Source organism: Thalassophryne amazonica, chromosome 4 (genome assembly GCF_902500255.1).
Source record: "Thalassophryne amazonica chromosome 4, fThaAma1.1, whole genome shotgun sequence".
Classification (NCBI taxonomy): domain Eukaryota; kingdom Metazoa; phylum Chordata; class Actinopteri; order Batrachoidiformes; family Batrachoididae; genus Thalassophryne; species Thalassophryne amazonica.
In genome coordinates, this window is record NC_047106.1 from 45,644,412 (window position 1) to 45,658,942 (window position 14,531).

The 14,531-nt window shown below is 38.1% G+C and overlaps 1 protein-coding gene across 5 annotated transcripts in view; it reads right to left on the bottom strand.

Moving 5' to 3' along the window:
- The window catches only part of LOC117508145 (eukaryotic translation initiation factor 4 gamma 1-like), a 210,168-nt gene that overhangs the window by 186,495 nt on the left and 9,142 nt on the right, over window positions 1–14,531 (bottom strand). The gene's annotated exons all lie outside the window — the stretch shown is intronic.

A 14,531-nucleotide genomic window follows, 5' to 3' on the forward strand; every position in this document is an offset into this window, starting at 1 on the left:
AAAGAGCTTAATGTGGACCAAACAAGCATATTATGATCAGGGAGAAAAAGCGGGTAAACTGCTGGCTTGGAGGGTTAAAAAAATACAGGCAGAGAGAACAATCTTTAGCATAAAATCCACTTCAGACGAGTTGACTTATGATCCAGTAGAGATCAATGAAAGATTCAGGGCATTTTACGAGCTATATAAGTCAGAATGTAGTGATAATGATGAAGCTCAAGACACATTTTTAAACAAATTGCAATTTCAAATACTATCCGAAGAAGATAAAATAGCTCTCAATAGCCCATTGACTATAACTGACATACTAGAAGCAATAGGAGAGATGAATAGTGGCAAAGCATCTGGGCCCGACGGGTTCCCAATGGAGTTTTACAAAGCATTTAAAGACAAGCTAGTACAGCCTCTCCTTAATATGTTTAATGAATCATTTGAGTGCGGCATTCTCCCAGACTCACTAAGATTAGCCACAATAACCCTTATTTTAAAACCAAACAAACCCCCAGCAGAGTGCTCATCGTATAGAGGGATTAGTCTGATGGGGCGTGATACGAAAATACTGTGTAAGATTCTCGCTAAAAGATTGGACAAATACGTACCAAAATTGGTTATAGATGATCAGCAAGGTTTTATTAAAAATAGACAGGGCTATCACAATATTAGACGAGTTTTAAATATAATACATGCGAAACACAATACTAAGGATACAGCAATGTTAGCAGTGGATGCTTGTCAAGCATTCGATAGAATAGAATGGAAGTATCTCTTAAGCCTGCTTTCAAGATATGGCCTAGGCCCAACAATTATTCAATGGATAAGATTACTGTATACGAATCCAACTGCACAAATCTTAACTAACAATAACGTTTCAAAATCCTTCAACATGCAACGCTCAACCCGACAGGGCTGTCCGCTCTCGCCGTTGCTGTTCATACTAGCTATAGAACCTCTGGCGATGGCTGCACGACAAAATACAGGAATAGCAGGTGTTAGCATTGGCGAGAGCAATTACCTTATGTCATTATTTGCAGACGACATAATATTTTTTCTGACAAATCTCAAAAACTCTATCCCTAATCTGATGAGTGTAATTGGAAGACTTTGGGCTTTTTTCTGGATATAAAATAAATAATACAAAGTCAGTAATTATGTTTCTTAATGAGGAGGAGAGGAGAAAACCTATTGTGAATACTCAGTTCACAATAGTACAGGAAGGATTCACGTACCTAGGTATTAAAATTACACCAGATTTAAAAAAAATTAGTCCCCGCAAATTATAACGCCCTGGTGGATGACGTATCGGGTGCATTGAAAAGATGGTCAAATTTACCAATATCTATGATAGGACGAATTAATATTTTAAAAATGACAATCTTACCTAAATTCCTGTACTACTTTCAGACAATTCCCCTGCCATTACCACATTCTTTTTTTGACAATTTGAATAAAGAATTTAGTCGATTTGTTTGGAACAACAGGAAAGCAAGACTTCGTTTTAAACTCCTCTACCTGCCCTATGAAAGAGGAGGCCTCCAACTCCCCAATCTTAGATGGTATTACATGGCTGCCCAGCTAGCTTCGGCTGCACAATATTTCTGCGCAACTCCACCTCCAGCCTGGGTGACAACTGAGCAAGAGTCTGTTCCCAATCTACCATTGTCTAGTTATCTATATTCTTCAGATGTTAAAACTCTTCGAAAACATACAAAAAAATCCCTTCCTTAAAAATACAGTATCAGTGTGGCACACAGCTCATAAACATGTAATAGACTCCCCGCCAATCTCCCAGTTTACACCAATTTGGGGAAATGACCAGTTTACCCCTGGAGCAAAAGATGGAGGGTTCAGACTATGGAACACTAAGGGTATCAGGACAATAAAAGACCTATATACTGGGGCTGAGTTGCTCACATTTACCGAATTATGTGAAAAATACCAGGTTCCCTCAAAACATTTCTTTAAATATTTACAGGTTAAAAGCTACGTATCATCCAGAGTTAAAATGATTATGAAACTTCCTCCTCTTTCACTGATAGAAGAAATTGCATTTAAACCACAGAAAGGACTATTGTCCAGATATTACAAATTATTAATGTGTAACTCTAGGGAATCTTCAATAGAGAAATTGAATGCCTGGAAATATGACATACAAGATGAAATAAAGGAGTTGGAATGGAGTGAGGCATGTTTAAAAGCTCAAAAACAGACAGACAGACAGACAGACAGACACTTTATTGATCCCAGAGGGAAATTCAAGGCATCCAGCAGCTTACACATTACACAAGACACACACCCAGAGGGAAATTCAAGGCATCCAGCAGCTTACACATTACACAAGACACACACATTGCACCAGACACACAAAATAGGGTTAAGTAAATAAAAGAAAAATGGACTAATCAATAAAAGCTACTAACTAAAAATAAAATAAATGTGTGCAAGTCCAGCATCCAGTCTCAGAGAATATGACGGAGGAGTAAATGTAAGTCTAGTAATATCCCTGATACATGCACTAAGTGTTTGAATGATAAGGGTACGCTTATTCATTGTTTATGGGAATGTTCAAAAATCCAGAAATTCTGGGTTGAAGTTGTCAACTGTTTGTCACAAGCATTTAATGTGAAAATCCCTCTTTGTGCTAAACTTTGTATATTGGGAATATATCCGGAGGGTTTCAAACAAACAAAGAAACAGATTAAACTACTGGACTTTGGATTTTTACATGCCAGAAGAGCTATTGCTTTATGTTGGAAGAACGTGGATGCTCCCTCTTTAAAATTATGGACAAAGGAACTTTCAGAGTGTGTTGGATTGGAGAAATTAACGTATATTGTCAAAGGACGTCAACAGGACTTTTATTCTTTTTGGAAACCTTATATAAATATTAGAGAATCAGATAAATAGAGTTGTGAAACCTATTTACTATATTTGATGTTTACTGTTTAGTTATTTTATTATTATTTATGTCTATTTTGTTATATAATTGAACACTATAGGTTGATACACTTTAAGTACATCTGTAAGCCTTTTACCAACTGTATTTTGTTTCTGGGGTCCTCTTTGTGTAAATTTGCCAGGGATGTGTGAGTGTGTGTGAATGATTGCAATTTGTGTTATGTTCAAATGTTCATGTTTGTACAAATTAAAACTTGTTTAAAATCAATAAAAAGAATTTGGAAAAAAAGAACTCTACAAGTGTATACTATGGTATATCTAAATATCTAAAAAAGAGTAGAACAGAGTAGAGTAGAGCCACTTTGGTGCCTGGTTTTGAGAACCAGGGATGGTAGGTTGAAAAGCTTTTTTATCCCATGGGAACTCTCCCTATCCACCCAAGCAGCTCAAGAAAATGGACATCATGTATATAAGTGATATTTACACAATAGGGGTAATAAACAACATATACAAGAAATATAGTTACTACATAATATTATAGGAGTTAGCTTCTAAAACCTAAATATTCATACAGGAGAAGATTGTATTAAATGTATACCTAGTAGGCTAAGCTATAAATATGGCTATTTTATTACTGAAACAGAAACTATGATTCAATATGTTTTAGGTATATATCTAAAGGCCACCCTGTTAGCTTACTATAGGAAGACGAAATACTCGTACATATTCTATTTGCTATCTAATGGAAACCCCAAACTTAGACAATATATGCTGATACCTATTAAAGAACCCATAAACTGAAGAATAATTAAAAACCTAAACCATGTAAAATAAAAATGTAAATCACGAAAATAAGCTAACTATAGCTAGATGAGCTACCGTTAAATTAACCACTAATAAGCCAACTGTACCTGTGTACTTTAATTGTTATAATGTTTAAAAATTTCAATAAAATTGTTATTGGGGGAAAAAAAAAAAAAGAGTGACTCACTCACTTATAGATGCAGACACTAAAGAGACAGCGACTCTCAATTTCTCACTTGCCCCACTGAGAACTTGTTCGAAACCAAAAAACTTGCTGAAAGATACTGCAGTCCCAACGTTATTTGACCTTATTAAGCGTGTAAACATGGGGGAAGACACAGCCAAACCTGTTACGTCATTTCAGTCATATTCATCATTACAGCCTGATGAAAACTTATCCACATAACACGTCCAAATTGTGGACAACAACATCTGAAAATAGTTTCTCGTTGTGACTGAAGAAACGATGCTTATATTGAAAGAATGTAAAAACATTCATTATTTGTTTTACATAACGGCTAAAATAGATCCTTGTCATTTGATATTTTATTAATTTATAAACAGAAAGGGGACTTACTTGTTCCACTGCTGCTAAAGTCCAAACTGCAACGCGTAGTCCAGTGAAGCTGTGCACTGAATTCGGACTTCCATAAAAAAAGACTTTGTGCAGTTTCTTAGCCCGGCAAAAAAATCACATCAGCTTTTCATCTGAACAGTTCTTCATGCATCCAGACACCTTACAGCGGAGTGGATTTTGTGTGTGTGTGTGTGTGTGTTACAAGATTTAGCAGCGTCAGTTAGCTTGTTGTCCCCCTCGCATGCGTGCGTGTGTATACACACACACACACACACACACACACGAGCGGGTCGGCACTTGTGCGCGTGTACTACCAAAAAGACTGTGTACATCCTCAATGGAGCGGGAAAAAAAAAAATCATGTCAGAAATTAGTCCAGCTTTTCATCCTTTTTTCCTCCTAACAGCCCCCAGACAGCATAGTGGATTTGTGTGTGTGTGTTACAAGAATTAGCAGCGTAGCTCAATCAAATCATGTCTCGGTAGAGTTGCTGTCCCCTATGTACGCGCGATTAGAGGCATTTTCAACAGCCAACTCTGAGAAAAAAAATTAAGCCGCTACAAAATAATTATTTTATATACACAGCGTCCAGCGCACAATGCATGGCATCCAGTGGAACAAAGCATGGTATCCAGCTGGGAACACAGCGGGTGGAGATAGTCACAACGATGTGTGTGCAAGTGCGCGGATCAAAGTTGTGCAAGTGTCAAGGCACCTTTAATTTGTTAAAGAGGACATATTTGTATGTTCTATTTATATGTTATATTTGTATAACTTGTATGTAATAATAATATGTATGTAATATTTGTATGTAATATGTTATATTTGTATGAAACACTGCCGATCCAGTGAAGTATCTCAAAATGTTTTCACATCTTTCTCTCGTAGATTGATAGATGTTGGTAAAGGCATGCCTGAGTTTATGTCAGTGGTTTGATTAGCATAAGCTCATATTTATAAGCAGACAGCATATTTCAAAGATTTTCAGACTGTGTGGCAATATTTTAAACGGTTCAGATTTAGTTCTGTCCATCAACATGAAGGACGAAATAAAGAGGCTCACAACTCAGACAAATAAGCTTTTCAGGATCACAGTTGCGTAATGATTTTCCGTACATGCCTCTGCCAGTTTAAACAGAAAAGTGAAGGAACTTTGACCATAAATATATATATATATCTATATCTATATCTATATATATATATATATATATATTTTTTTTTTTTTTTTTTTTTTAAGTTGCAGCAATTTATTGGACAGAGGAAATATGCAAGCTCAAAGCATTGTTACTGACACTGACCCTGTTTATGGAAGCTTTAGGAGCAGCAGAATTAAAACTGTAGGTTTCCTCACAGCTGTATAAACCTGTACGCCTTCATTTGTGGCAGAAAATTGATGAACCCAGAAGAAACCAACACAGACAAGGGGAAATAATGACAATCCTTAAAAAAACATACTGAGTTTGCCAAAACATCAATTTTGTAACTTGTTTTTAATGCAGTGTTTTCTATTACATCAAATAGCTGCACATTCAAAGTAGAGTACTCCATCTCATACAGCTGGGTTTTTGCCAGGGCATTTCAGTGTAACGGGGCTGTTACGCTGTCATTTGTAAAGTTAATCCTGCGATTAGTAAGTCATTGTTATATTAAAAGCATGAGTGTGGTGAGTGAATGTCAGTTCAATGTAAGTACATAATATAATAGTAAATACATTAAAAATACATGGACAACACAAGATAGTGCAAAAACTTATTTCCATTGTGGTCCATTTAAAAATCAAATGACTAAATAGAAGTATAAATAAAATAAGAATAATTATTATAATAATTATAATTAATGTAGGAGGTGATGGTCTAGTGGTTAAGCATTGGGCTTGAGACCAGAGGATCCTTGGTTCATATCTCAGCCTGACCGGAAAATCACTAAGGACCCTTGGGCAAAGTCCTTAATCCCCATGTTGCTCCTGGTGTGTTGTGAGTGCCTTGCATGGCAGCACCCTGACATCAGTGTGTAGGGTTGGGTATCGGTTGGGTTTTATCCGATACCGATGCCTACTCGGTATTTTTTAAACGATACCGGTGCTTAAACGGTTCTCGAACCGGTACTTTAAAAAAAATGAACTGCACACACATTGTCAAAAAAAACAATACCCTTTTATTCCTAAATAAAATTGAAACATAATATTAAGTTGTTGGCCTGCAGTCTTTAGCTATAGCTTACCTATTTGTTGTTCCTATGCAATTGCAAAATTGCGCATTCAATCTTGTGCAAAATGCGCATTCAATCTCGTACATTTTGCATACATACAGTACTTGATATGAGGTTCATGTTAAGCATAACGTCAGCACACACTAAGTGGAACTATACATAGTCAGGCGTTAGACACACGCTGTTAAAATGCAACAGTACTTGCTAATGCTAACCTAAGACACTTAATAATCAAGATTTGCGGTTGGCATTAAACTAAACTTACCTGAAGAGGAACGGCTGCTGTCATCGTCATCATCGGTGATGTGCAACGCCACACTAGCAGGGCTGGGAGTGGGACTTTCTTCAATTTGCCCTGCAGCTCCTGCTGCCGAAGTGCTGGGCCGTGAAACGTCGCGCAGTTTATCAAACACCGTGCATTGTTCAGCTTTCAAATAAACTCCGTGACTGGCCAGATGCTTCATCAAATTTGATGTGTTACCTCCCTTACATGCAATTGTTTTATGACATCTGTGGCACGTCGCAGAGTCGTTGCCCTTGGGTGTGAAATGAAGCCAAACTTTGGAGCGTTTAGCCTTCACCATTTTTACTGATCCTCTCGCTATCAGTTCTCATCAGCTAATGCGACGCTGACGTCACGCAGGTTGACGCCGGAACACTGTGGCGTTGCTGTTACTGCTCTTTCAACAGCAACTATTTTATTGTTTTTTAAAAAGCTGTTTCATTTTATATTTTAACAATAAGTGAATGGATCATTAAAAGTGTCCACGAAATCAAAGTCAAAAAACATTTGCAAAGGTAGAAGCTCTCCCCTTATTATGCACAATTCACAATCACTAGTCAAATTCATATTTTAGAAATGACTCTGTGCTGATCACAACATTAAAGACAATCACAAATTTTGATGTAATTACAAGTTGAAATGACTCCATTAAAAAAAAATCATCAAGAGGTTTATGTCACAGAAATCCTACTTTCCAATCACAATCAGAGCTCGACATAGCCATTTGCCCGCTGGCCCGGCGCCGATTTGGCCCACTTTCGGGTCACTACAATCAATCAATCAATCAATTTTTTTATATAGCGCCAAATCACAACAAACAGTTGCCCCAAGGCGCTTTATATTGTAAGGCAAGGCCATACAATAATTATGTAAAACCCCAACGGTCAAAACGACCCCCTGTGAGCAAGCACTTGGCTACAGTGGGAAGGAAAAAACTCCCTTTTAACAGGAAGAAACCTCCAGCAGAACCAGGCCCAGGGAGGGGCAGTCTTCTGCTGGGACTGGTTGGGGCTGAGGGAGAGAACCAAGAAAAAGACATGCTGTGGAGGGGAGCAGAGATCGATCACTAATGATTAAATGCAGAGTGGTGCATACAGAGCAAAAAGAGAAAGAAACAGTGCATCATGGGAACCCCCCAGCAGTCTACGTCTATAGCACTACAGGCCAGTACAATTCATCAAATGATGGACCACTACAAAAATACAAAAAATTCTATTTATTTTACCATATTTTGCGGCGGCAAAGTCAAATTTCTTCACATCTCCGTGTCATCAAACTTCACAGAGTCACCCATGTTTGTTTTGGTCTCGCACCACGGACCACATCTCTCGTCTCGGGTTGGGTATCGTTAAGAAATGATTCAATCCACCGATATCAATAGTCTTTTTGCTTAACCATTCCCTTATCAGTCCTTCAGAGCGACCCTTGTTTTTGAGGGTCTTTGTCGAGAAAATGATCACTTCTTTATGTTGACTGCAGACCCCGCTGCAGGTCTATAATCAACCACTTCTGCAGAGCGACTGCACTTTGAAGCATGAACCAATGATGCAATGGTTCGATCCGCTGGGTCGTTGGACTTTATCTTAATTTTTCCCTGCTAAAACCCTAAAGAACATATGCCTGGGAGTAATATATACCCTTTTATGTTAAACCGATCTGCTATGGTCTTCTGAAACAGCTGATAGATGTATTTTATAACTTGAAAACGGGACTGATGCTAACGCGTTAGCATGTCTATGGCGTTTTCAATGTTAAAGTTAGAATTAACTGTTTTCAGCACGTTTGTGTGCATTTGTTTTCTGTATAATAATTAATGGCTCAGCGCTTGTTGTCGTAAAAGACTCAAATGTATTAAAAATTGTAATTTTTAAAGTTATATATTAATAATAATAGCAACAACAACAGCAATAACAGTAATAACTCTTCAGAAGTGGCAAGTCCGCTTCTTGACTCCTCTCAAAGCCATTAAAATATGTCAATCGTGACTGTGAGTCACTTTTGTACAGATTAAAACGTTGTGCAGCTCTCTGCTGAGACACAGTCCGGTCGGAATTAATAACTTCAAAACGAATTGCCGCTTTAATTACAATGACACCTCTTTCCAAACGCTGTAATACAGAAAATAAACTACAATCGACAAACATTTTTTTCTTCGTCCTGCATTCTTTATGAATTAAACTGATGCTGAAGCACAGCCAGCTGCAAGAGTTCTGCTCAGAGGTATGGAAAGACATTCATGCCAATAATGTCTGAAAGGAAATGCTTTTGACAAAAAAAAAAAAAAAAAAAACTACAGATTTTGTTTATTTCTATTCATATTCAGAGATCAAGGAGCCACCATGTAGAGTTTATTTAGGTCCAGAGTTTAAGGATCCAGTGACCAATTTCATATTTATTTACTTTAAGACAATAAAATGTTGACATAGAAAACCTTTAACAGGGCTGTGAAATGAAAATAGTGAAATTCGAGGAAAATTTGCAGGGTGTCTGGGGGGGGTGTACCGATCCCCAGGAGCTAGGTCTAGGGCCTTGTGGGGCCCCAGAATTAAATTTTTATCTAATGATGCTTTTTTAGCATCTCCTGGAAGAACAAATCTCAAAATTAGTGGATATTTAAATGATCCTATATTCAACCTTTTATTTGACCTGTCAATGATGATATTGAAATAACAGAATATTACATGGAAGTAGGACCTGGAATGATTTTCCTTTTAATTGTAAACCAAATTATGCATTAACTCAGAACAATTAAACTACCTGAAATTCATGAAGACTTCAAAAACCACAGCTAAAGCTTGTACAATATTTGGAAAATCATGGTAAAATATCAATAACATACCTTATAGTAAAAAGTCACATATTCCTGTGTAAATTCATGTAGCCTAAATGCATTCAAAGCCACAATGTCTTTTTTATAATGAAAGAAAGTCTAGATTAGTGAAAAAAGTCACATAATCTTGTCTAAAATCCTGTTTGAACAGCAGAATGTTTATTTTCCAGGGAGAGAAAAATTCTTACCGTGTTTCCTAATGGCATAGTTCACTTTTCCCGTTTCTTTTATCAGTCCTGCTTTACGACAACTGTCGTAACGGCTACACTTTGAGTGGCAGGCATTTTTCCTCCGTGAAACTCCGTGGATCCGAGGAAACTGATTTGTATCTGTAACACACAGATCAGTGTCCGCGGACTTATAAAACTTACATGATGTCGTAAAAAAAGAGAACGCTTTGCGATAAGCATTTTAAAAACTCAGTGATGTTCACGATTATTGTTGCGTTTGTGTGCCAAATAAATTCATTAATTCATTCATTAAAGAGTACATCGCTAACCCCCCATGATGAAATCCGCGGAATCCCGCGGATCTGCAGAGTGTTCACAGCCCTGCTTTAAAGCTTACTTTTAGTACACAGAAAATTCACAAGCGGTAACGGAATCGATAAGGAATCGGATCGATAAGCGGAACGGATAATGGTACTGATAGATAAAATCTTATCAATATCCATCCCTAACCATGCTCCATGCAGAATCTCGCGCACATTGAAATGTATGTTGTCGATGCATGGAGCGTGCGTTTGCCCGTTTCCGTCACCAATCTTCGACAATGTACGTTAGCATCTTTAAATGCGCAGGAAGCTGCAAGAAACGAAGACGAACAAGACGCAAATCTAACAGAGCGATACAAAATTCGAATTGAAATATGTTTAAACTACATCCACCCAAACCCAGACAACAACCAGGAAAGAGTTTTGCTAAAGGAATTGGCCAGAAGAGGAAGCTTTGTGATGATGGGTTAAGGGAGAGAGAAAGGCAGTATGAAAGAAACAAGAGAAAGAGCGGTTTTGTCACAACCTGGCCACAAAAAATGGCCGTGGCTTGGTCATGACCAAGAGATGAATGAGGTTTTCTGCCAAATCTGCAGGGCCTATCCGTCGTATGCTGACAAGTAAGTAAAGTATATGCTTGGTCCTGGTAGATCCTGGCTGTTTTGAAGCTAGTTTAAAAGTCTAACCAGCTTCCCTGCGGTGACACTATTAGCAAAGAAGCCAAGCATAGATTTTTCTTCAATTTTTAGATCTATAACTCCAATCCAGACAAGGCATACTTTTTAGTTTTGATATGGACCTACATCTGTATTTTACATTTCTGACTGTGAGTTAGCCAACTCTGAGGGTTGCTTTAAAAAATGCCCTTTAAATTTTATGGGAGTCACTTTATTTTTTTACACTCAAGAATGCCCTCTGATAAATTCTATTTTTTTTTTTTAACTTCATGGTCCATAGACTATTTTATGTTTTTTTTCTGTATTGGTTTATATTATATAGGCAGTTTTATTTGCAGGATTTCAAGGTGGAATATCATGAACTCTCGCGTGCAAAACCATGGACCAGTGCTCCTACTAACTTCTAAATTCTACTGGCCCTGTGGGCCAATGGGACAAATTGGTTTATGTCAAGCCCTGACACCGCAGTCATTCTTAAATTATCTCCTGTTGCATTTATAATAAACATTTGTATTTATTTACAGTGTGTTTTTTTTGGTTGAAATGAGACATGAATAATCTACCAGACTTAAAAAAAAATGTACAAATGTCCATGTTATCTTGTCTAAAAATAAATGTCCAAGGTTCCTTATGTTAAACAAGAAGTTATCTAATCTGAAATAACAGCGGTTTTAATTTACAGATTAAGAAAAGTTTCTAAAGAACCATTTATTTAGCTATTTTAATTACAAGTGTTCTCAACCTTTTTTTAACAGTAATCAGAAATTTTGAGGTTAAAAAAAAAAAAACATTTGCAAGGATTTTTCTGGTTTCTGCCACTAGTCTTCCGTGTTTTGGCCCGATGTATCAGCGGGAAGCTACGTCACAGCTCAGAGCAGTGAAAGTTGGACTGGGTTGAACTTTGACCGCGTCAGCCTGTCGACAAGCGGCAATGTGCGCTCCCATCAGAAGCGTTGCTTTAGTTCAGCTTTTGACATGACGCTTCTGACGCCTCTAAAAAGCAACATGTCTCATTGAAAATAATGGTTTTTAGACCGATTCGTGACACCTTTGACACTTCCAATGCGTCCGGTGTGAAAGGCCCTTTACTGTTTAAAGACAGCTCAACAACAGGCTGTTCGCTGCCTGCAAACTAAGAAGAAATATGAAAAAGATGAAAACCTTTAAGACTGTGCTGCCCAAAATACAATGAAATTAGATAAGATGCCTGCAAAACACACTCAGAAAGCTTTATCTGATCTAACATCTGCACTTGTGATAAAAGTTTTTCTCGGTTTTACTTTATTCAGGGATTTTCCCTGCATAAAGAAATGTGAGGCAGCCATCTCATTAAAATTTTGTGCTGCTTCAGTCTGAACAGTCTTCAACACTGGGCTTTGCCTTAAGTATAGGTTCAGGAAGTTCTTTTTAATGATGTCTGGCATATTTTGCACAAATAAGTCAGTTGTCCCCATTTTTCAGTGACATGTTGTTTTTCGCTGCTTTTAAAATAGTGCACATTTATTTGATCACCATATGCGGCGACAGAACGTCTCCATCAGATTCTGCTACCAGCTGGTGCAGGTAAGCAGACTTTGGTAGCACAACACCAAAAGTCATAACACCTGGAACAAAATATTTTACAGAAATACATAAGCCAGTTCACCCAGTAAGTTTTTGTCCCCCACCATGAAATAAGGGGGACCATCGAAATGTACTCCACCCGTGCGTCACGTTTTGAGGGCTCTAGATTTCCCTCTTACCCCTTGCATACATAGTACCATGGCTGCCACGATTAGCCAACTAGTCACAATTACGTCGACCTATCAAAATCATCTATGACTAATTTAATAATCAACGTCATGATTTATTTTGTGAAGCTTTGTTTTTTTCTCAAAACTGCCTCTGTACCTTCCGCTGCCTTTCTGCCCTTAGCGCAGATGCTCAGTAGTGGTAATCGGGGTCAGCCATAATGTCACTGAAAAAGTTATGGCCAAACAATATCATGGCTAGCCGGCAATGGAGCTCAAAAGTTTGGGAGCATTTTAACCAAATTAAAGAGAAAAAAACATGCAATGTAAAATCTGCAAGGCAGAACTTGCCTTCCACGGCAGTACAACAGCAAGGAAGCACGTTGTGGCTGATTCTGATGCTGATGAAGAGGGACAGTCATCTTGGCTAATTGACAAGTTAGCCGCTAACATTAACATCTAGAGTGAGCTGTTTACTTATACTGATAGCTGTAAATGTTAACATTAATAATGATGATTTCATTAGCATTTGCACACGTTAAGCGTTTGCTGTAACGTTATAACTAGGGCTGCAGCTAGACATGGGCCGACGATGTAAACATTAGAAGTTAAATTGCACAGTCCTGGATGGTATGTGCAGTGCCAGCAGCCAGTTTTTTTTTTTTTTTACGTGTGCGCACGAACGAATCGTCCGTGAAGATTATTTTATTTATCAACTACACAGATGTATAATAAAACAAATGGTGACTGGTGTATAACAACTATGACAGAGTTTGAGGGGAGAGCGAGCAGCAGCACCACAGCATAGAATAGAATGCCTTTTATTGTCATTATACGATGTACAACGAGATTAAGCGCCAACTCCAAAATCAGTGCAGGCAAATAAAAAAGAAAAGCAGGAATATCAAATAATAAGTATCAAAAAATATATATACGATGTAAACATTAGAAGGTAAAGTGCACGGTCCTGGATGGTATGTGCAGCGGCAGCAGCCAGTTTTTTTTCGTGCACGCGCAAAGGAATCGTCCGTGAAGATAATTTTATTAACTACACAGATGTATAATAAAACAAATGGCGAATGGTTTATAACACAATTATGACAGAGTTTGAGGGGAGACAAAGTAGCAGCACCGCAGCAGCAACCAATTTTTTTTTTTTCACATGTGTACGCGCGAACGGGACAGGAAGTCCTCAAACTGGGTCCTAGAGAGACGGAAGTACCGCTGAAAGCGGCCGTCATCCAGACACAGCTCCTGCAGCAAATAATGAAACTCCCCGAATTGGGAACGTCTCATGAGGATGTTGTGAACCCAGGGAGGGCGCCGCTGGCAACGTTTGTCAGCTTTCCACAACAAATACAGCATAGCAACTCACTCCGTGTGATCAAGGTCCAGCATGTTGACTTGACGGGGGGCAGAATGGAAGCTCCTCCTATTTGATGACGCATTGGGGCGAATTTTCACAGTGAAAGCAAAGCGACACACCGGCCAATGGTGGTGAATTTGTGGCGTCACGTGTTGTCTGGTGTGAATGCGGTATTAGGGCTTCAGGACACAAGATCGGATAGGACACCAAGTGAAAGCGTTGCACACGGAGATAGTTCCCAACACCACCGCTACACTAAAAATTTCTGGGGAGAACCCTGCATTAGCCCTTACCATCCTTTCGAAATATGAATCACTGATTTTGGATTTCTTTTTTTTACATTTCAATTCCAATGTTGAAATAATTTGGAAAATTAAAAGTTCATTGCTCTTTGAAAGGGCACACTTGCATTTTTATGTGATATTATCATTATATCAATGGCATAAAATGGTCTTAAAATGACATTGATAATATTGTGATATTATAGTTTGTGGTATTTTCTATGGCAACATATCATCCAGCAAAATGTCCATTGACAGGCCGAGTTGTGCTGACCAAGAGAAATTGGAAGCAGCCGAAAGACAGTTATGAGCAAATAGTGCAGTGATACTGTGGTTAATAGCACTCTTGGTCACACAAAGAACATCTTAACCTGGGTACAAGTCCAC